Genomic DNA, 21,382 nt, shown 5'->3' with positions numbered 1-21,382 from the left:
GTACACGTCATATGAAGAGGTGGCCGTACAGTGTCCGGTAAACGGCGTTGTCGTCCATACCGTTGATGTCTTCGGAGCTGTAATCAAGCATGTCAGTTAGGTCATCGACAATGGCTATGAAGTGGGTGGCGGGTGGGACGTGAAATTCCCCGCTCTCAGCCCCTAGTCCGGGCTGGGCGTAGTTCGGACATTGCTCCTCTATAATGACGAGGGATCGCACCATGTCCAGAGCCTCGCTTAAAGGCGAGGTTTAGCCAGGGAGAAGAGAGTTTGTGGAGTACGGCGGGGAGGGGACTCCCTGGCCGAACTCACATGATGCCGACTTCGAGGGTTCGGAGCCAGTATCTGGGGAGGAGTCCGGCTTCGTGATGGTTGCCAGCGACTCTACGTCCTCCGCCTCTCCCGTGCCTGGCCTAGTGGCCGCAGATAGTCCGGCGGGCTCGAGAATCCCGTCTTCAGACCTGGTGATACGCTCCGGATCTAAGGCCAGAGCGGAGGTCGGGATCGTGAACCCTTGGAAGATCAAGTCTCCTCGGATATCAGCGACATAATCCAGATTTCCGAAACTAATCTGGTGCCCTGGGGCGTAGCTATCGATCTGCTCTAGATGGCCAAGCGAGTTGGCCCGCAGTGCGAAGCCGCCGAATACGAAGATCTGGCCGGGGAGGAAAACCTACCCCAGGGCGGCGTTGTTGTAGATGACTGACGGCGCCATCAGAGCTTTTGACCACGACATAGTGGAACTCTCAATGAAAGCACCAATGTCGGTGTCAAAACCGGCGGATCTCGGGTAGGGGGTCCCGAACTGTACGTCTAGGATCGATGGTAACAGGAGACGGGGGACACGATGTTTACCCAGGTTCCGGCCCTCTTGATAGAGGTAATACCCTACTTCCTGCTTGATTGATCTTGATGAATATGAGGATTACAAGAGTTGATCTACCACGAGATCGTAATGGCTAAACCCTAGAAGTCTAGCCTGTATGATTGTGATTCCCTCTACGGCTCCGGTTTATATAGACACCGGAGGGAGCTAGGGTTGTAAAGAGTCGGTTTACAGAGTATGGAATCTTCATATCCGAATGCCAAGCTTGTCATCCACGCAAAGGAGAGTCCCATCCGGACAGGGGAGGAAGTCTCCTATCTTGTATCTTCATGGCCCATCAGTCCGGCCCACGTCACATAGGCCGGATGCCCGAGGACCCCTTAATCCGGGACTCCCTCGCCTGCCTTCACAAGCTCCGATGCTTCCTCCCCGGCCGTCCCTCGCCGCTATGGACGACCCCATGCTGTCCCCCATCCCCGTCGAGGTCGTGCACGCTCCTTCCCCTCTGGCGGATCTCGGCGCCGGCCATGTTGGCCCAGCCGCCGTCGCCCAAGCAAACGCCGCGCCTGCCCGCAAGCGGCACGGCAACGTGGTCGTGCAAGGGCGCGGGCATAAAGCGAAGGAAGATTCCGGCTACAAAGAAGCCACCTTCTTAATCCTCTCACTCCATGCCCCCGCGATGCCGTTCAACGGTGCCGCTCCCCCCGCAAGCGAGGTGTTCGATGAAATGGCCGGAAGGTATGCGTCTTCGGTCTTGGCGATTTCCTTTCATTTCCGCAATTATTCTTGATAGCTCGTGACCTGTTATCGTTCACTATAGCGGTGGTTCGAACAGTGTAACAACCGAGTTCGTGAAGTTGTTGGACATGAACGCGGTTGACATTGATCAAGCCCCTTTCAAACCATTCGACTACAATGAAACGGAAGGCGGTGTAAATGATCATGGTTGTGCGGACGAATTGGAGGAGGTCGAAGCGGAAGCTTATGAGCAATCGCAAGCAAAAACTGGGAAAAGCCAAAGATCGAAGAACTACACGATCTTGGAAGATCAAGCTTTGACCAAAGCATGGAGTGCGGTGTCTCTTTATGTATGCACGGGTACTTCTCAAACCGCCAAGAGATATTGGCAAAGGATTGAAGATCAATACTTCCGCATTATGGCAAAGCATCCCAATAGGAATCCACGCACATTTCGGTCGCTTCAAGGGTGTTGGGAGAATATCAAGCCTATGTGCAACCGTTGGGCAGCTTGCTTGGAGCAAGTACGCAATGCACCTCCAAGTGGCACCGTGGAGTCCGACTATGTGAGTTTGTTTTGCCCAATGGTAACTTGGATGGTTCGATTCATCCAAAATCAGAACAACCAACAGTAAACAACACACTCAGCCTTGCCCAGAGGCTTGGCATTGCTGTTGATATTGTGGACGGAGTAGAATATTTGCACAACTGCTGTCAGCCATTGGTTATCCACTGTGATCTTAAGCCAAGCAACATTCTTCGTGCTGAAGACACCAGTAGAAAAGAGGGTTTTGGTTCAGGCCGGGTCAGCCCATTAGTCCGGGTTCAGTCCAGAACCGGGACCCATGGGGGCACTGGTCCCGGTTCGTGAGGCCAGGGGCCTGCCGGGCCTCGTGGGGGCATTGGTCCCGGTTCGTCTGGCCCCTTTGGTCCCGGTTGGTGGGACGAACCGGGACCAATGGGCCTCGCTCCTGGCCCACCACCATTGGTCCTGGTTGGTGGCTTGAACCGGGACTACAGGCTGCCCTTTAGTCCCGGTTCATACCACGAACCGGGACCAATGAGGTGCCTATATATACCCCTCGCCCGCGAGCAGAGCACTCCAGTGCTCTGTTTTTCTCTGGCCGGCGAGGGGAGGGCTTTGTGGTGCTCTACCTCACCTCCTATGCACATGAGGTGTTCGATGAAATGCCCGAGCCACACTAGTTAAGCTTTCTCGTCTCGAAGCTCGACCTCAAAGCTTCATTTTCCTCGAGATTTGTCTGGGTTTAGCGGCCCGTCACGTCCCATTCCCGTCTTCACCGCCGTCGATCGCCCGCGCCGATCTCGTCGCCGGCACCACCGTGGTGAGCCTCTTGTTCTTATCTTCTTTCTGAAAGAAAAAAAAATCTTACTTTAGATAGATACTTGTCTAATTTTCTTACTATTTTATTGCTTGTTATTATATAGTGCGATGGTTTTGGTATCCCGCCCCCGTCGGCCCTCGTCCTGTCTATGATTCGGATGTGGTATATATTATCTTTATAACTATTGGTTCATTTATTGTTTATGAAAATTATGCCGACCAACATGACATAGATTTTATTTATCTAGGAGGTATGTGAACCGGAAATTCCAACCGACCCTATTGTCGAGAGGTTAAATTTAGTTGAAGAAGAAAACAATTTCTTGAAGGAAAAAATTAAAAAAAATTGATGAGGAGAAGATGATATTGGAGTTGCATGTTGCGGATGTCCTCGATGATCACAAGATCAAGATGGATGCAATGCGCTTGAAGATTAGAAAGATTAGAAAATATGCCATTCATACCGAGGCTTGGTATCATTATGCCGTTGGATCAATTGTTACCTTGGTTGCGATTATGATCGCATTTGTTTTCGCATTGAAATGTTTTACATAGTTTCAATGTATGGTTTAATTAATTAGATGCTCTGGAGAGCTATATGTTGTTAGATGAGAACTATGTATGTACTTTGGTTTTAATGTGATGATGAACTTCTATTAATTTGGTCACTTAATTATCTATTCATGATGTTCTCTAATGGTTTTTGACACACTTAATTATATATAATGCACGCAGATGAACCGGCAATGGATGTACGGTGACAGACACATCTCCGAGTACATTAAGGGCGTGCATGATTTTCTCGAAGTGGCTGAGGCAAACAAGCAGAATGGTTTTATGTGTTGTCCATGCCCTAAATGTGGGAATACGAAGTCTTACTCTGACCGGAAAATCCTTCACACCCATCTGCTTTACAAGGGTTTCATGTCACACTATAATGTTTGGACGAGGCACGGAGAAATAGGGGTTATGATGGAAGACGGCGAAGAAGAAGAGGACGATGACAACTATGTGCCCCCTGAATACGGTGATGCTGCAACGGGGGAAGCTACTTAAGATCAAGAGGAACCAGACGATGTGCCCAATGATGCTGCAACGGGGGAAGCTGCTAAAGATCAAGAGGAACCAGTGCCCGATGATGATGATCTCCGCCGGGTCATTATCGATTCAAGGACGCAATGCGAAAGTCAAAAGGAGAAGCTGAAGTTCGATCGCATGTTAGAGGATCACAAAAAAGGGTTGTACCCCAATTGCGAAGATGGCAACACAAAGCTCGGTACCGTACTGGAATTGCCGCAGTGGAAGGCAGAGAATGCTGTGCCTGACAAAGGATTTGAGAAGCTATTGAAAATATTGAAGAAGAAGCTTCCAAAGGATAACGAATTGCCCGACAGTACATACGCAACAAAGAAGGTCGTATGCCCTCTAGGATTGGAGGTGCAGAAGATACATGCATGCCCTAATGACTGCATCCTCTACCGCGGTGCATACAAGGATCTGAACGCATGCCCGGTATGCGGTGCATTGCGGTATAAGATCAGACGAGATGACCCTGGTGATGTTGATGGCGAGCCCCCCAGGAAGAGGGTTCCTGTGAAGGTGATGTGGTATGCTCCTATAATACCACGGTTGAAACGTCTGTTCAGAAATGAAGAGCATGCCAAGTTGATGCGATGGCACAGTGAGGACCGTAAGAAAGACGGGAAGTTGAGAGCACCCATTGACGGGTCGCAGTGGAGAAAAATCGAGAGAAAGTACTGGCTGAGTTTGCAGGTGACCCAAGGAACGTATGGTTTGGTTTAAGCGCGGATGGCATTAATCCTTTCGGGGAGCAGAGCAGTAATCACAGCACCTGGCCCGTGACTCTATGTATGTATAACCTTCCTCCTTGGATGTGCATGAAGCGGAAGTTCATTATGATGTCAGTTCTCATCCAAGGCCCTAAGCAACCCGGCAACGACATTGATGTGTACCTAAGGCCATTACTTGAATAACTTTTACAGCTGGGGAATGGAAACGGTGTACGTACATGGGATGAGCACAAACAGGAGGAATTTAACCTGCACGCGTTGCTGTTTGTAACCATCAATGATTGGCCCGCTCTCAGTAACCTTTCAGGACAGACAAACAAGGGAAACCACGCATGCACGCACTGTTTAGATGACACTGAAAATATATACCTGGACAAATGTAGGAAGAATGTGTACCTGGGCCATCGTCGATTTCTTCCGACCAACCATCAATGTCGAAAGAAAGGCAAGCATTTCAAAGGCGAGGCAGATCACCGGAGCCCGCCATGCGTACCGGTGATCACGTACTTGCTATGGTCAATGATTTACACGTAATCCTTGGAAAGGGTCCCGGCGGACTAGCTGTTCCGAATGACGCTGAGGGACACGCACCCATGTGGAAGAAGAAATCTATATTTTGGGACCTACCCTACTGGAAAGACCTAGAGGTCCGCTCTTCAATCGACGTGATGCACGTGACGAAGAACCTTTGCGTGAACCTGCTAGGCTTCTTGGGCGTGTATGGGAAGAGAAAAGATACACCTGATGCACGGGAGGACCTGCAACGTTTGCACGAAAAAGACGGCATGCCTCCGAAGCAGTATGAAGTTCCTGCCAGCTACGCTCTTACGAAAGAAGAGAAAGAAATCTTCTCTGAATGCCTGCTCAGTATGAAGGTCCCGACTGGCTTCTCGTCGAATATAAAGGGAATAATAAATATGCTAGAGAAAAAGTTGCAGAACCTAAAGTCTCATGACTGCCACGTGATTATGACGCAACTGCTTCCGGTTGCATTGAGGGGGCTTCTACCGGAAAACGTCCGATTAGCCATTGTGAAGCTATGTGCATTCCTCAATGCAATCTCTCAGAAGGTGATCGATCCAGAAATCATACCAAGGCTAAGGAGTGATGTGGCGCAATGTCTTGTCAGTTTCGAGCTGGTGTTCCCACCATCCTTCTTCAATATCTTGACGCACGTCCTTGTTCATCTAGTCGATGAGATTGTCATTCTGGGGCCCGTATTTCTACACAATATGTTCCCCTTTGAGAGGTTCATGGGAGTCCTAAAGAAATATGTCCGTAACCGCACTAGGCCAGAAGGAAGCATCTCCATGGGCCATCAAACAGAGGATGTCATTGGGTTTTGTGTTGACTTCATTCCTGGCCTCAAGAAGATATGTCTCCCTAAATCGCGGTATGAGGGGAGACTGACTGGAAAAGGCACGCTAGGAGCGGACTCAATAATATGCAGGGACGGGCATTCTTGGTCTCAAGCACACTACATAGTTCTATAGAACTCTACCTTGGTGACCCCGTATGTCGATGAACACAAGAACAGTCTGCGCTCCAAACACCCGGAGTAGTGCGACGACTGGATTACATGTGAACACATCAGGACTTTCAGCAGTTGGTTGGAAACACATCTCAGAGGTGACAACACTGTTCGTGATGAGCTGTACTCGTTGTCTAGGGGACCATCTTTGACTGTATTGACTTACAAAGATATGAGATAAATGGGAATACATTTTACACGATCGCCCAAGATCAGAAGAGCACCAACCAAAACATCGGTGTCCGCTTTGATGCAGCAACCGAGAGGGGAAAGGACACATATTATGGTTACATAGTGGACATATGGGAAATTGACTACGGACATGATTTTAAGGTCCCTTTGTTTAAGTGCAAATGGGTCAATCTGTCAGGAGGCGGGGTACAGGTAGACCCACAGTACGGAATGACAACAGTGGATCCGAAAAATCTTGGGTACACTGATGAACCGTTCGTCCTAGCCAATGATGTGGCACTGGTTATCTATGTGAAGGACATGTCTACCAAACCGAGAAAAAGAAAAGATAAGGAAGCGAATACATCATACGATGAGCCAAAGCACCACATAGTTCTTTCAGGAAAATGGGACATCGTGGGAGTGGAGGGCAAGACAGACATGTCTGAAGATTATGAAAAGTTTCATGAAATTCCTCCCTTCCAAGTCAAGGCTGACCCAAGCATCCTGATAAACGATGAAGATTATCCATGGTTACGGCGCAATAAGCAAATGACACAAGCGAAGAAAAAGTGAAGACTTTCTCCCGCAACTATTATGATGATACCATGCCAACTTTGTAACAGACGAGTATGATACCATTGTCCGTTTTGTACACGAAGTGCATCCAGTTTTTGCCGTAACCCTCTCAACTTTCTTGCACATGCTATGTGGAGGAAATGATGATACCATGCCAACTTTCAACCTTTTCAGAGTTCATTTGAAATGCTTTTCATTTTCAGGGTCTTATAGCTCAAAATAATCAATAAATGCATAAAAATAACAAATGAAGTCAGAAAGGGTTGAAAATTGATGATGTGGCTTTGAATGGTGCATTTTGAACACACAAAAAGTCAGGAGTTCAAATAAGTTAAAAAAAAAGAAATCCCTTTGTAACAGACTAGTTTCCGTATGAAATCCTGATACTTCGAAAGAGATTGTCCGTTTTGTACACGAAGTGCATCCAGTTTTTGCCGTAACCCTCTCAACTTTCTTGCACATGCTATCTGGATGAAATGATGATACCATGCTAACTTTCAACCTTTTCAGTGTTCATTTGAAATGCTTTTCAATTTTAGGTTCTTATAGCTCAAAATAATCAGTAAATGCATGAAAAATGGTGCATGAAAAATAAAAAATAAAATAAATAAGTAATTAGAAACAAAATAATATAAACTTTAATAAAATATATAAGTAGAAACAAAAAAATAAACTTTAATAACATAAATAAAATTTATGAAACTAAAATTATCAAAGTATTTTCTGTTCAAAACATTATAAGCAACCTCTAGTATTATTGAAACTAAAATTATATAAAATTGATGCAACTAAAATTATCGAAGTATTTTCTGTTCAAAATCATTGAAAGCAAAAGAGTTTTCATAAAGAACTTTTTTGTTAGAAACTTTAATAGCAAAAAGTATTATCATAAAGTAAAATAAATAAGTAATTAGAAAAAAAATAAGTTTTTTGTTGTAAGTAGAAACAAAACAAAATAAATAAAGAAAACAAAAAAACAGGCAAAAAATAAAAAATATGCCACCTACTGGGCCACCACGGCCTGAATACGACTAGAAACCCAGTAGGCCCATCAGGCATAGCAGTGACAATTAGGCCCGTAATCCTGCAAGGGAGAGGAGCTCGAGAGGGGAGCGGCAGTGGGGCTTATAAACCACTGCGCGCCCCTCTCAACTAGCGAGGTGGGACTAAACTTTCGACGCGAGCGCAGCAGCACAAGGCCTTTGGTCCCGGTTGGTGGCACCAACTGATACTAAAGGGGTGCATTGGTACCGGTTGGTGCCACCAACCGTGACCAAAGGCCGCCGCTTCCCACCATTTGGGCTGCTGAAAAGAGGCCTTTGGTCCCGGTTGGTGACACCAACCGGGACTAAAGGTGGCATTGGTACCGGTTTGTGCCACCAACCGGTACCAATGGGTTTGCTATATAAGCCAGCACTTGTGAAAATTTCATCAGTTCTTCGATTCCTCCGACGACGTCGCCAGGCTGCCCGAGCTCGCCGTCCCTCTGCCGCGCCCCCGACCACGCCGCCGTCGCCCCTGCCCCCCGACCACGCCGCGCGCCCTCGCCGTGCCTCTGTTGCGCCCCCGACCCGCCCCGCCCGCGCCCGTCGTCGCCGTCGCCCGCGCCCTCCCCGTCGCCGCGCCCTCGCCCAACGTCGTCGCCGCGCGCCGTCCCTGCCCCGACGCGCACCGCCCCTGCCCCGACTCGCGCCGCCCCTGCCCCGCCGCGCGCCGCTCCTGCCCCGACGCCGTCTCCGCGCCACTCCCCGCGCCCTTGCTTGCCCCGACGCCGCCCGCCGCACGCTCCTCCCTCTGTGAGCACCGCGCCTCTGCCGGCCCCGCCGCCGTGCTATTTTTTTACATGTTTTTAGATTTTCATATATGTATGTATGTATTTTTTAGATATATGAATTTTTTTATGTATGTATGTATTTTTACATGTTTTTTGTATGTATGTATGTATTTTTTCAATTGTAATGATGTTTTAAAAATACATATATGCAAAAGTTAGATTTTTAGAAAAGTTTTATCTATATATGTTCTCTGATTTAGTACATTTTAGGTTAGTTTCATTTCTAGAAAGTTTTATATATTTAGGAAGAAGGAATAGAAGGAAGAAGAAAAAGTTTTATATACGCAAAAGTTACATTTTTAGAAAAGTTTTATATCTAGCTAGGAAAGGAAGAAGAAGGAAAAGAATGAGAGGAAAAAAGGAAAATAAGAAGAAGAAGAAAGGAGAAGAAGAGGAGAGGAAGAAGATGAGAAAGAAATAAGAAGAAGAAAAAATAAGAAAAAGAAGAGGAGAAGAAGAAAGGAATAGAAGAGAAGAAGAGAAAATGGAATATTCTATTTTCTCTTCTTCTCCTCTTTTCTTTCTTCTTTTTTTCTTCAATCTTCTCCACTATTAATATCTTCTTCTCCTCTTTTTATTTCTTCTTCGTCTTCTTATTTTTTATCGGATATGTCGTTGTTGATATACCCCGTGTCCCGATAACTTCAACACGAGGGGGGGGGGGGTTCGACCTACCCCCTCCCCAATAACATTATTTTCCCATGTATGTATGTCATCGTTGTCGATATAACCCCCTCCCGGATAACTTCGACCGTGATAACTTATACCACGGGAGCACCCCCCGGCCCTCTCGCTTGACCAAAACTCTCGAGGACACCCAAACCCTAGAAAAAAACGATGTCGGTCTCCTACCCCCTCCCGCCGCGCCCCTACCCTTGAAGCGTTGCCGAGGCCACCCCAAACCCGGAATAAGCTAGGTCTACGTTTGCACTAATATATCCACCTGCTGTCATGTTTGTGTAATAATTGCCATGTTGTAATATTTGCAGAAACAATGGAGCACGGACGAGACGAGGAAGCAGAAGAGGTGTTGGGGGGACATAATCTTAGCCGGAGGTGATGTCTTGTCGTGTCTTAACGACAATGATGGTCTGGAAGAACAGGGTTAAGAAGCATGCTACGGTGATTGAAGAGTGGAGGAGGAAAGACATGATTATGATGGCTCCGGTGACCCAATGCTGGTGCAAGAAGGAGCCCGTGGTGACGGCTCCGGTGACCGAACAGAGTCCGGCCAGGTAAATATATTAGTTAAGCCTGTGCTGACTAGCTAATTGATGCATTCATTGTTTTGGTATGTACACATATTAATTAACTATCGTCTTTCTTCTTTTTTCTAGCCCTCCGGATCGAGCACAACTTCGGTAAAGAGACGAGGCCCGAAGAGAAAGTTGCGCTCGGATGAAAGGTTTGAGATCACAGCAATTGCGCGCGACGGCCAACCGATTGAACCCATCCGGACAAAGGAAGCATTTGCTGCTCAGTGCGGGGTTCTTGTTAGGGACAAGATCCCGATCAGCATCCACCAATGGTATAAGCCTAAGAAGGAAGACCCTGAGGTGTCTTATGTCAATGATATGCAGAAAGATGATCTTTGGACTGAGCTGAAGGCAAATTTCACCCTACCGCCAGAGGAGGATCCGGAGAAGCCAGTTAAAGAGCAATTAATCAAGTCTCATGCTCTTAAGAAGATGGCAGACCTATTCAGGAGGTGGAAGAATGAGCTGAAAACGTTTGTCGACAAAGAAGAGACACCAGAATTCATCGGCAAATATGAGAAGATCAGAGATCACTGGCCCGCATTTGTGGCCCACAAGACATCGGAAATGAGTAAGAAGATGTCAGCGACAAACAAGAAAAATGCTGCGAAGAAGAAGCTTCACCATTGCACGGGGTCAGGTGGCTACCTCAAAGCCCGGCCTAAGTGGGCCAAGGCTGAGAATGATCTGCTTGATAACGGGATCGAACCAGAGACAATGAACTGGCCAGACCGTTGCCGGACTTGGTTCTTCGGGGCTGGCGGAACCTTGGACCCTATATTAGGGAAGTGCGTTTGGACGGACGAGCGAATAATAAAGCCAGTCAAGAGGCTTCAGCACTATATCGATGTAGCGCAGCAAGGGACGTTCGTTCTAGACAAAGAGAACGACGAGCTCACAATGGCCCTCGGGAATCCTGAGCACCCTGGACGGACACGAGGCACGCCAGGCTCCGTTCCGTGGAAGGCTCGTTTTCCGGACACAGGCAGTTACAAATGCCAGGAGAGGAGGAAAAAAGTGGAGCAGACCCAAATTCAGAAGCTGCACGAAAGGGTTCAAGCGCTAGAGGAACGAGACGTAGCTCGCAGCAAGCGACCTGCCGAAACTACCCCCGAAGCTACCCCGCCATCTCAACGGAGAAGCAGCGTGGCTTCCACTGAGCTGCTTCAGCCGGAGCATGTCTTGACAGCTCCTGCTAGCTACCCCATGGATGCTATCACGGACTCTCAACATTGCCACCTTATGACGCAATGGCAGAACTTCAAAGTCAAGGCGGCTGTCGGCTCTGTTCGACCTCCTGAACCCGGCGCAACTTTTCACTGTCGTCCGATTCCAGAAGGATATGCTAGGGTGACGGTGGACGAAATAACGGAGGGATTTGAGGACCTCCAGCTTGACCACCCTACCGGTGAAGGGGAGACTCGGCTGGGTTCTGCTCTGAAGACTCCATGCCTATGGCAGAAGGAGCTCATCAACCTTTCGAACTGGACGCCTCCGCCTCCTCCTCCTCCTTCGGCGAGTGCGGGCACTCCGCCTCCTCCTCCGGCGAGTGATCAGGGCACTCAGCCTCCTTCTCCGGCGCGTGGCGGCACTCCGCCTCCTCCTCCGGCGAGTGATCATGGCACTCAGCCTCCTTCTCCGACGCATGGCGGCACTCCGCCTCCTTCTCCGCCTGCGCCGGCGCGCCCGAGCAGCCAGCCTCCTCCTTCTCCGCCTCGTCAGCAAGGGCGGAAGAGACCCGCCGCCGCTCCGGCTGCTCCGGCGCGTCGTAGTCCTTCTCCTCCGCCTCGTAAGCAAGGAAAGAAGACAGTCGCAACCGCTCCGTCTGCTCTGCCGGCGTCTAGCAGTACAGCCAGAGGCGGGAGGCAATACAGATTCGGTCCTTCTCTGAAGACTCCAAAGAAGTTACCATACGAGAGGACCGAGGAGAAAACCACGAAGATCGTGCGAGCCGAAGTGACGAACTTCTTTGAAGGGGTGAAAGCAAAGAAACATCCACCTCCGGAGGAGAAGGTAGATCCGGTGAAAGCGAAGCGCACTCTGGCTGCCCTGACAAAACCACCAAAGACTCCGCCGAAAGGCAACTATGAGCACATTATTGCAAAGACATTTGTCGAAGCAGAGCGGTCTGGAAGTACTATCAGTGATCAAAGGTTAAAAGAACGACGAGCTGGGAAAAAAATTGCCCAGCTCGGCGAACAAGCGAACCAATCGTGCCCCCCGCTAATGATCTGAGGATGGTGCCTGGTTATAGCAATCTTGGAGATTACCTGCCCGACGATGTACATTATGATTTCTTGGAGGTGGACGAACAGAAATACCATTACGGGAAGCCTCTCGTCAAAGATGAAAGATCTCTAACAACGATGATACGAAGATTACATGATTGGTACATGAAAACCTGCGGAGAGTCTGGGGGAGGAATACTTTGACGCTGAGAGTTAAAGAGGAGCATGACCTCGTTGGAATTGAAATGTTGAATGTTCCATTTGAAGAGTTCTTCCAGTTTTTCAATCAAAAGGCCCTCGATAAATCAACGATCACTTGCTACTGTCTGTAAGTAGTACTACTTCTGTCATTAAGTCTCTCTATATAGGTTAGCTCTTTCATTGCATGTATTTATAATTATCCTCACTATATTATGCAGATTGAAGATCGCCGAATTGAAGAAAAGACAAATCGGTGATATTGGATTCATTAACACAAATCTCATAGATGCAAATGAGGTTAAATATCATGCCGAAAATACCTAGGCCAACTTGCTACGATCGTTGGTAATAAATGAAAACAAAGATATAATACTCTTTCCTTACAACTTCAAGTGAGTGTTACTGTCTTGTGCATATTCGGTTTCCATTATTAGTTCAGGTTATAGTAATGTAATTGATGACTTATGCATGCGTGCGCAGCTTCCATTATATTCTCCTAGAGATTAAGCATGAGCACGGACTAGTAACCATCTTAGACTCGAGACGAAAAGATCCCCAGGACTATGCGGACTTGACTCAAATGCTCGAGAAGTAAGTTAAATCGATCGTTATCCACCATATCAGCAACTTTGTTCATTTCCTGATATTAAGTAATTGTTTTCTTTGTCTGGCAGGGTTTGGAGAAAATTCACCAAAAAAGCTCCGGGACTGCCGAAGAAGCTGCAATTTAGACACCTGAAAGTAAGTACTATAGTAGCATGTTCCGCGCATCTCCTATTGATTCAAGCGCTAGTTTCATCAATACCATTTAGCATGCTTGCTTATCAGTTTGATTGACCTCTATTTCTTGTAAAGTGGTTGTGGCAGGAACAATGGAATGATTTCTGTGGATACTACGTTTGCGAGTCCATCCGCTACACGGCCTGTGAGCGGGGCTACTCTGACGAACAATATGAAGTGCGTAAGCAATAATATTCACAATTTTATTTTATTACCATCATTTGTGTTGAGTTTCATTTATTCATATATATATGTATTGACCCCTTCTTCAAATTAGATCTTTCGGATGCGGGATGAACTCCTACCACCAGATCGTATGCGACCAATTCAAGAGGAATTGGCGGCATTCTTCCTTGACCACGTGATCGCTCAAAACGGAGAATACTATGTGGACCCTGTGTACATATATAATTAGGAGATTATATTGTAAGAGAGAATTATTGTATATATGTCGCCAGTAGTGTCGGATAGATATACGAGAACTTGTTGTTCGACCAATCTCTCGGAGAAGGAGAGGTGGTCGATATCACTTCTCTCTGTATGCATATATATGTTCATGACGATCTTCTGTTTCCTTCATTTGCTTACTAGCTAGCGTGTCTAGTCCTCTCTATACGTATATAGTATGTAGCGTCGACCAAGCACAGAGATAAGAGAGGACACTTCTCTCTATTAATTAGCTAGCTAACACAATATATGAAACACCTAAATTAACCCCCCAAAACCCCCAACCCCCCCCCCCTTCAAAAAAAAACCCCAGCCCCTGAAATGCTGACGCGTGGATGCCTGTTGGCCCCGGTTAGTGCCACCAACCGGGACCAAAGGCCCTCCTGCCTGGGCTCGCCGCACCGGCCACGTGGAGGCCCATCTGTCCCGGTTCGTGTAAGAGCCGGGACTAAGGGCTAGGGCATTAGTAACGACCCTTTAGTCCCGGTTCAACAACCGGGACAAAAGGCCCTTACCAACCGGAACAGATGACCCTTTTTCTACTAGTGTCTAGATGTGTCAGAAAAACAGCTCGAAACAAAAACAGAGGATATTTGCAAGGTACGGTGGTCAAAACCTCCGGGAGATTATATAATGAATTTTTACCGACCAAAATACGTATCGTGCAAGAAAACGGAGTCCGGGGAGCACATGAGGTGTCCACGAGGCAGGGGGCGCGCCCAGGGGGTAGGGCGCGCCCTCCACCCCCGTGGACGCCTCGTGTCCTTTTCGGACTACTTCTTATTTTCCCATTTTCTTAAATATTCCAAAACGGAGAGAAAATGCTATTAGAACTGTTTTGGAGTCGGGTTACTTACCGTACCACATACCTATTCCTTGCCGGAGTCTGAAACGTTCTAGAAAGTGTCCCTTATATATTCCTCCGGGGTTACGGTTTCAATAACATTGGTTTCAACATTTATTGGATTACCTGAGATATAATGTTTGATTCTTTGATTGTTCACCACCTTCAGATTTGTGTCTTCGAAGTTGTTGATTTTTATGGCACCGGAACGATAGACCTCATCGATAACGTAAGGACCTTCCCATTTAGAGAGAAGTTTTCCGGCAAAAAACCTTAAACGAGAGTTGTATAGCAAACCATAATCACCTACATTAAACTCACGCTTTTGTATCCTTTTGTCATGCCATCTTTTGACCTTTTCTTTAAACAATTTGGCATTCTCATAGGCCTGAGTTCTCCATTCATCAAGTGAGCTAATGTCAAATAACCTCTTCTCACCGACAAGTTTGAAATCATAATTGAGCTCTTTGATGGCCCAATATGCCATATGTTCTAGTTTGAGAGGTAAGTGACATGCTTTTCCATAAACCATTTTATATGGAGACATACCCATAGGATTTTTATATGCAGTTCTATAGGCCCATAATGCATCATCAAGTTTCTTGGACCAATTCTTTCTAGATCTATTAACAGTCCTTTGCAAAATTAATTTGAGCTCTCTATTACTCAATTCTGCTAGACCACTAGATTGCGGGTGATAAGGAGATGCAATTCTATGATTAACATCATACTTAGCAAGCATTTTACGAAAAGCACCATGAATAAAATGTGAACCACCATCAGTCATTAAATATCTAGGGACTCCAAACCTTGGAAAAATAACTTCTTTAAGCATCTTAATAGAGGTGTTATGATCAGCACTACTAGTTGGAATAGCTTCTACCCACTTAGTAACGTAATCAACAGCAACTGAAATATGTGTATATCCATTAGAGGAAGGAAAAGGTCCCATATAATCAAAGCCCCAAACATCAAATGGTTCAATAACAAGTGAATAGTTCATAGGCATTTCTTGACGTCTGCTAATATTACCAATTCTTTGACATTCATCATAAGATAAGACAAACATACGGGCATCTTTGAAGAGAGTAGGCCAATAAAAACCGGATTGCAATACCTTATGTGCAGTTCTATCTTCAGTGTGGTGTCCTCCATAAGCCTCGGAGTGACACTTGTGTAGGATTTGTTCCTGTTTATGCTCAGGTACACAACGTCTAATAACACCATCTACCCCTTCTTTATAAAGGTGTGGGTCATCCCAGAAGTAATGTCTTAAATCATAGAAAAACTTTTTCTTTTGTTGGTATGTGAAACTAGGTGGTATAAATTTAGCAACAATGTAATTAGCATAATCAGCATACCATGGAGCAGTACGAGAAGCATTTATGACAGCTAATTGTTCATCAGGAAAGCTATCATCAACAGGTAGTGGGTCATCAAGAACATTCTCTAACCTAGACAAGTTGTCTGCAATGGGGTTCTCAGCTCCTTTTCTATCAATAATATGCAAATCAAATTCTTGTACCAAGAGAACCCATCTAATAAGTCTAGGTTTAGCATCTTTCTTTTCCATAAGATATTTAATAGCAGCATGATCAGTGTGAATAGTTACTTTAGAATCAACAATATAAGGTCTGAATTTATCATAAGCAAACACAACTGCTAAAAATTATTTTTCAGTAGTAGCATAGTTTCTCTAGGCACTGTCTAGAGTTTTACTAGCATATTGGATAACATTTAATTTCTTATCAACTCTTTGTCCTAGAACAGCACCTACAGCATAATCACTAGCATCACACATAATTTCAAAGGGTAAATTCCAATCAGGTGGCTGAACAATAGGTGCAGAAATCAAAGCTTTCTTAAGTATTTCAAATGCTTCTACACAATCATCGTCAAAGACAAAAGGAACATCTTTTTGTAAGAGATTAGTCAGAGGCCTAGAAATTTTAGAGAAGTCCTTAATGAACCTCCTATAAAAACCGGCATGACCAAGGAAACTTCTTATACCTTTAATGTCCTTAGGACATGGCATCTTTTCAATAGCATCAACTTTAGATTTATCAACTTCAATACCTCTTTCAAAAAATTTATGCCCCAAGACAATGCCTTCATTAACCATAAAGTGGCACTTCTCCCAATTCAAGACAAGGTTAGTTTCTTCACATCTCTGCAAAACTCGATCAATGTTGCTTAAGCAATCACCGAAAGAAGTTTCGTAAACGGAGAAATCATCCATGAAAACCTCAACAATCTTTTCACAAAAATAAGAGAATATAGCCATCATGCATCTTTGAAAGGTAGCAGGTGCATTGCATAAACCAAAAGGCATACGTCTATAAGCAAAGGTACCGAAAGGACAAGTAAAAGTGGTCTTTTCTTGGTCCTCTTTTGACACAGGTATTTGAGAGAAACCAGAATAACCATCTAGAAAGCAAAAATGTGTATGTTTGGATAATCTTTCTAGCATTTGATCAATAAAAGGTAAAGGGTAATGATCTTTTTAGTAGCTTTATTCAATTTGCGGAAATCAATTACCATTCTATAACCTGTGATAATTCTTTGTGGGATCAATTCATCTTTATCATTAGGAACAACAGTAATACCTCCCTTCTTAGGGGCACAATGGACAGGACATACCCACTGACTATCAGCAACATGATAAATTATACCTACCTCCAGAAGCTTTAGTATTTCTTTTCTTACCACTTCTTTCATCTTAGGATTTAACCGTCGTTGGTGATCAATGACCGGTTTAGTGTCTTTGTCTAATTTTATTTTGTGCTGGCATAGAGTGGGACTAATGCCCCTAAGATCATCCAGAGTATAACCAATAGCAGCGCGGTGCTTCTTCAGAGTTTTCAATAATTTCTCTTCTTCCTGCTTTGAAAGGTTAGCACTAATAATAACATAATATATCTTGTTTTCATCAAGATAAGCATATTTAAGAGTATCAGGTAGTTGTTTAAGCTCAAACACGGGATTACCCTTGGGTGGAGGAGGATCCCCTAGAATTTCAATAGGCAAGTTGTGTTTCAAAACAGCTCCCTATTTAAAGAATACTTCATCTATTTCCCTTCTTTCATTCATAAACATATCATTCTCATGGTCCAGCAAATATTGTTCTAAAGGATCATTAGGAGGCACGACAATAGAAGCAAGACCAATAATTTCATCTTTACTAGGCAATTCTTTATCATGAGACATATCCCCTAATCCAATAGACACTATATCCTTTTTGCAATCTATCCTAGCATTAACAGTATTCAAGAAGGGTCTACCAAATATAATAGGGCAAAAGTCATCTTGTGGGGAACCAAGAATAAGAAAATCAGTAGGATATTTAACTTTCCCACACAAGACTTCAACATCTCTAACAATCCAAACCGGTGAGATAGTATCTCTATTGGCAAGCTTAATTGTAACATCAATACCTTCTAACTCATCAGGTTCAATATCATGCATAATTTCTTCATATAAAGAATGGGGTCTTGCACACGCACTAGCACCCATATCACATAAACCATGATAGCAATGGTCTCCAATTTTAACAGAAATAAGAGGCATGCGTAAAACAGGTCTATGTTTATTTTTAGTATCTGGTCTAGCAATCCTAGCAGCTTCATCACAGAAGTAAATAACATGCCCATCAATATTATCGACCAAGAGATCTTTAACCATAGCAATACTAGGTTCAACTTTAATTTGCTCAGGAGGTGTATGTGTTCTAGTATTACTTTTACGAACCACAGTTAAGGCTTTAGCATGATCCTTTATTCTAACAGGGAAAGGTGGTTTCTCAATATATGCGGTAGGAACAATAGGATCAACATTATAAGTGATAATCTTTTCTTCAACTTTAATAGGTTCAACAACCTTTACTTCAATGGGAGGATGATATTTAAACCACTTATCCTTATGGAGATCAACATGAGTAGCAAATGATTCACAGAAAGAAGCTACTATCTCAGAGTCAAGTCCATATTTAGTGCTAAATTCACGAAAAGCATCAGTATCCATAAAGATTTTAACACAATCAAACTTAGGTGTTATACCTGACTCCTTACCTTCTTCGAGATCCCAATCTTCAGAGTTGCGTTTAATTCTTTCCAATAAATCCCATTTGAATTCAATAGTATTCATCATAAAAGAACTAGTACAAGAAGTATCGAGCATGGAGCGATTATTGAGAGAAAGCCGAGCATAAAATTTTTGAATAATAATTTCTCTTGAGAGCTCATGATTGGGGCATGAATATAACATTGACTTAAGCCTCCCCCAAGCTTGAGCGATGCTTTCTCCTTCGCGAGGCCAAAAATTATATATATAATTACGATCACGATGAACAAGATGCATAGGATAAAACTTCTGATGAAATTCCAATTTCAATCGTTTGTAGTTCCATGATCCCATATCATCACATAGCCTAAACCATGTCAATGCCTCTCCCTTCAAAGATAAAGGGAATACCTTCTTCTTGATAACATCCTCGGGCATACCTGCAAGCTTAAATAATCCACAAACTTCATCCACATAGATTAGGTGCAAGTCGGGATGCAATGTTCCATCTCCCGTAAAAGGATTAGCTAGCAGTTTCTCTATCATACCCGAAGGAATTTCAAAGTAAACATTTTCAGTAGTTTCAGTAGGTTGAGCACCAACTCTTTGCTCTACTGGTCGGGGTGAAGATACCCCGAACAAGCCCCTCAAAGGATTATGTTCCATAGTAACAAGTGACAGTAAATTTTAGCACACTATATAAAATTTTCCTTACCGAATTCCACCTACCAAAGGCACTTCACTACCCGGCAACGGCGCCAGAAAAGAGTCTTGATGACCCACAAGTACAGTGGATCTATCTTAGTCCTTTCGATAAGTAAGAGTGTCGAACCCAACGAGGAGCAGAAATAAATGATAAGAAGTTTTCAGCAAGGTATTCTCTGCAAGCACTGAAATTATCGGTAACAGATAGTTTTTGTGATAAGGTAATTTATAACAGGTAACAAGTAACAAAAGTAAATAAGGTGCATCAAGGTGGCCCAATCCTTTTTGTAGCAAAGGACAATCCTGGACAAACTCTTACATAAAGGATAACGCTCCTAAGGACACATGGGAATTATCGTCAAGCTAGTTTTCATCACGCTCATATGATTCGCGGTCGTTACTTTGATAACTTGATATGTGGGTGGACCGGTGCTTGGGTGCTGCCCTTTCTTGGACAAGCCTCCCACTTATGATTAACCCCTATTGCAAGCATCCGCAACTACAAAAGAAGTATTAAGGTAAACCTAACCATAGCATGAAACATATGGATCCAAATCAGCCCCTTACGAAGCAACGCATAAACTAGGGTTTAAGCTTCTGTCACTCTAGCTTCCCATCATCTACTTATTACTTCCCAATGCCTTCCTCTAGGCCCAAACAATGGTGAAGTGTCATGTAGTCGACGTTCACATAACACCACTAGAGGAAAGACAACATACATCTCATCAAAATATCGAACGAATATCAAATTCACATGACTACTTATAGCAAGACTTCTCCCATGTCCTCAGGAACAAACGTAACTACTCACAAATCATATTCATGTTCATAATCAGAGGGGTATTAATATGTAGAAAGGATCTGAACATATGATCTTCCACCGAATAAACCAACTAGCATCAACTACAATGAGTAATCAACACTACTAGCAACCCATAGGTACCAATCTGAGGTTTTGGGACAAAGATTGGATACAAGAGATGATCTAGGGTTTGAGAGGAGATGGTGCTGGTGAAGATGTTGATGGAGATTGACCCCCTCCCGATGAGAGGATCGATGGTGATGATTTCCCCCTCCCGGAGGGATGTTTCCCCGGCAGAACAGCTCCGCCGGAGCCCTAGATTGGTTCCGCCAAGTTTCCGCCTCGTGGCGGCGGTGTTTCGTCCCAAAGCTTCTTCTTGATTTTTTCAAGGGTGCAACGCTTCATATAGCAGAAGATGGGCACCGGAGGCCTGCCAGGGGGCCCACAAGGCAGGGGCGCGCCCCCCACCCTCGTGGCCAGGGTGTGGGCCCCCTCTGGTGGATTCTTCCTTCAGTATTTTTTATATATTCCAAAATGTGCCTCCGTGAAGTTTCTGGACTGTTGGAGTTGTGCAGAATAGGTTTCTAATTTTTGCTCCTTTTCCAGCCCAGAATTCCAGCTGTCGGCATTCTCCCTCTTCATGTATACCTTGTAAAATAAGAGATAAAAGGCATAAGTATTGTGATATAATGTGTAATAACATCCCATAATGCAATAAAGATCGATATAAAAGCATGATGCAAAATGGACGTATCAACTCCCCGAAGCTTAGACCGAGCTTGTCCTCAAGTGGAAGCCGATAACGAAAAATATGTCCACATGTTTAGAGATAGAGGTGTCGATAAAATAAAATACGGACATGAGGGCATCATGATCATTCTTATAACAGCAACATATATAAATATTGTCATATAATTTCTTATACTAAAGTAACAATCTATTCACAATGTAAAGCATGAATCAGAAACTTCATTGAAAACTAAGAAACTATGATCTTGGTCATTGAGGCAATTGCAATTTATCATAACATCGGAAAGAGTCATTATAAGAGCTTTTCAACAAGTCCACATACTCAACTATCATTTAGTTTTTCACAATTGCTAACACTCACGCAACACTTATGGGTATGGAGTTTTAATCGGACACAGAGAAAGATAGGGGCTTATAGTTTTGCCTCCCAACCATTTACCTCAAGGGTAATGTCAACAATAATAGCTCATGCTAA

At 44.6% G+C, this 21,382-nt stretch overlaps 1 pseudogene; it reads right to left on the bottom strand.

The window, feature by feature from the left end:
- Positions 1 to 1,712: 1,712 nt before the first annotated feature.
- LOC109756800 (disease resistance protein RPM1-like) overlaps positions 1,713 to 21,382 on the bottom strand; it is a 30,232-nt pseudogene continuing 10,562 nt past the window's right edge.

Source organism: Aegilops tauschii, chromosome 2 (assembly GCF_002575655.3).
Source record: "Aegilops tauschii subsp. strangulata cultivar AL8/78 chromosome 2, Aet v6.0, whole genome shotgun sequence".
In the NCBI taxonomy this organism is placed as follows: domain Eukaryota; kingdom Viridiplantae; phylum Streptophyta; class Magnoliopsida; order Poales; family Poaceae; genus Aegilops; species Aegilops tauschii.
This window is presented reverse-complemented; position numbering and strand designations above follow the sequence as displayed.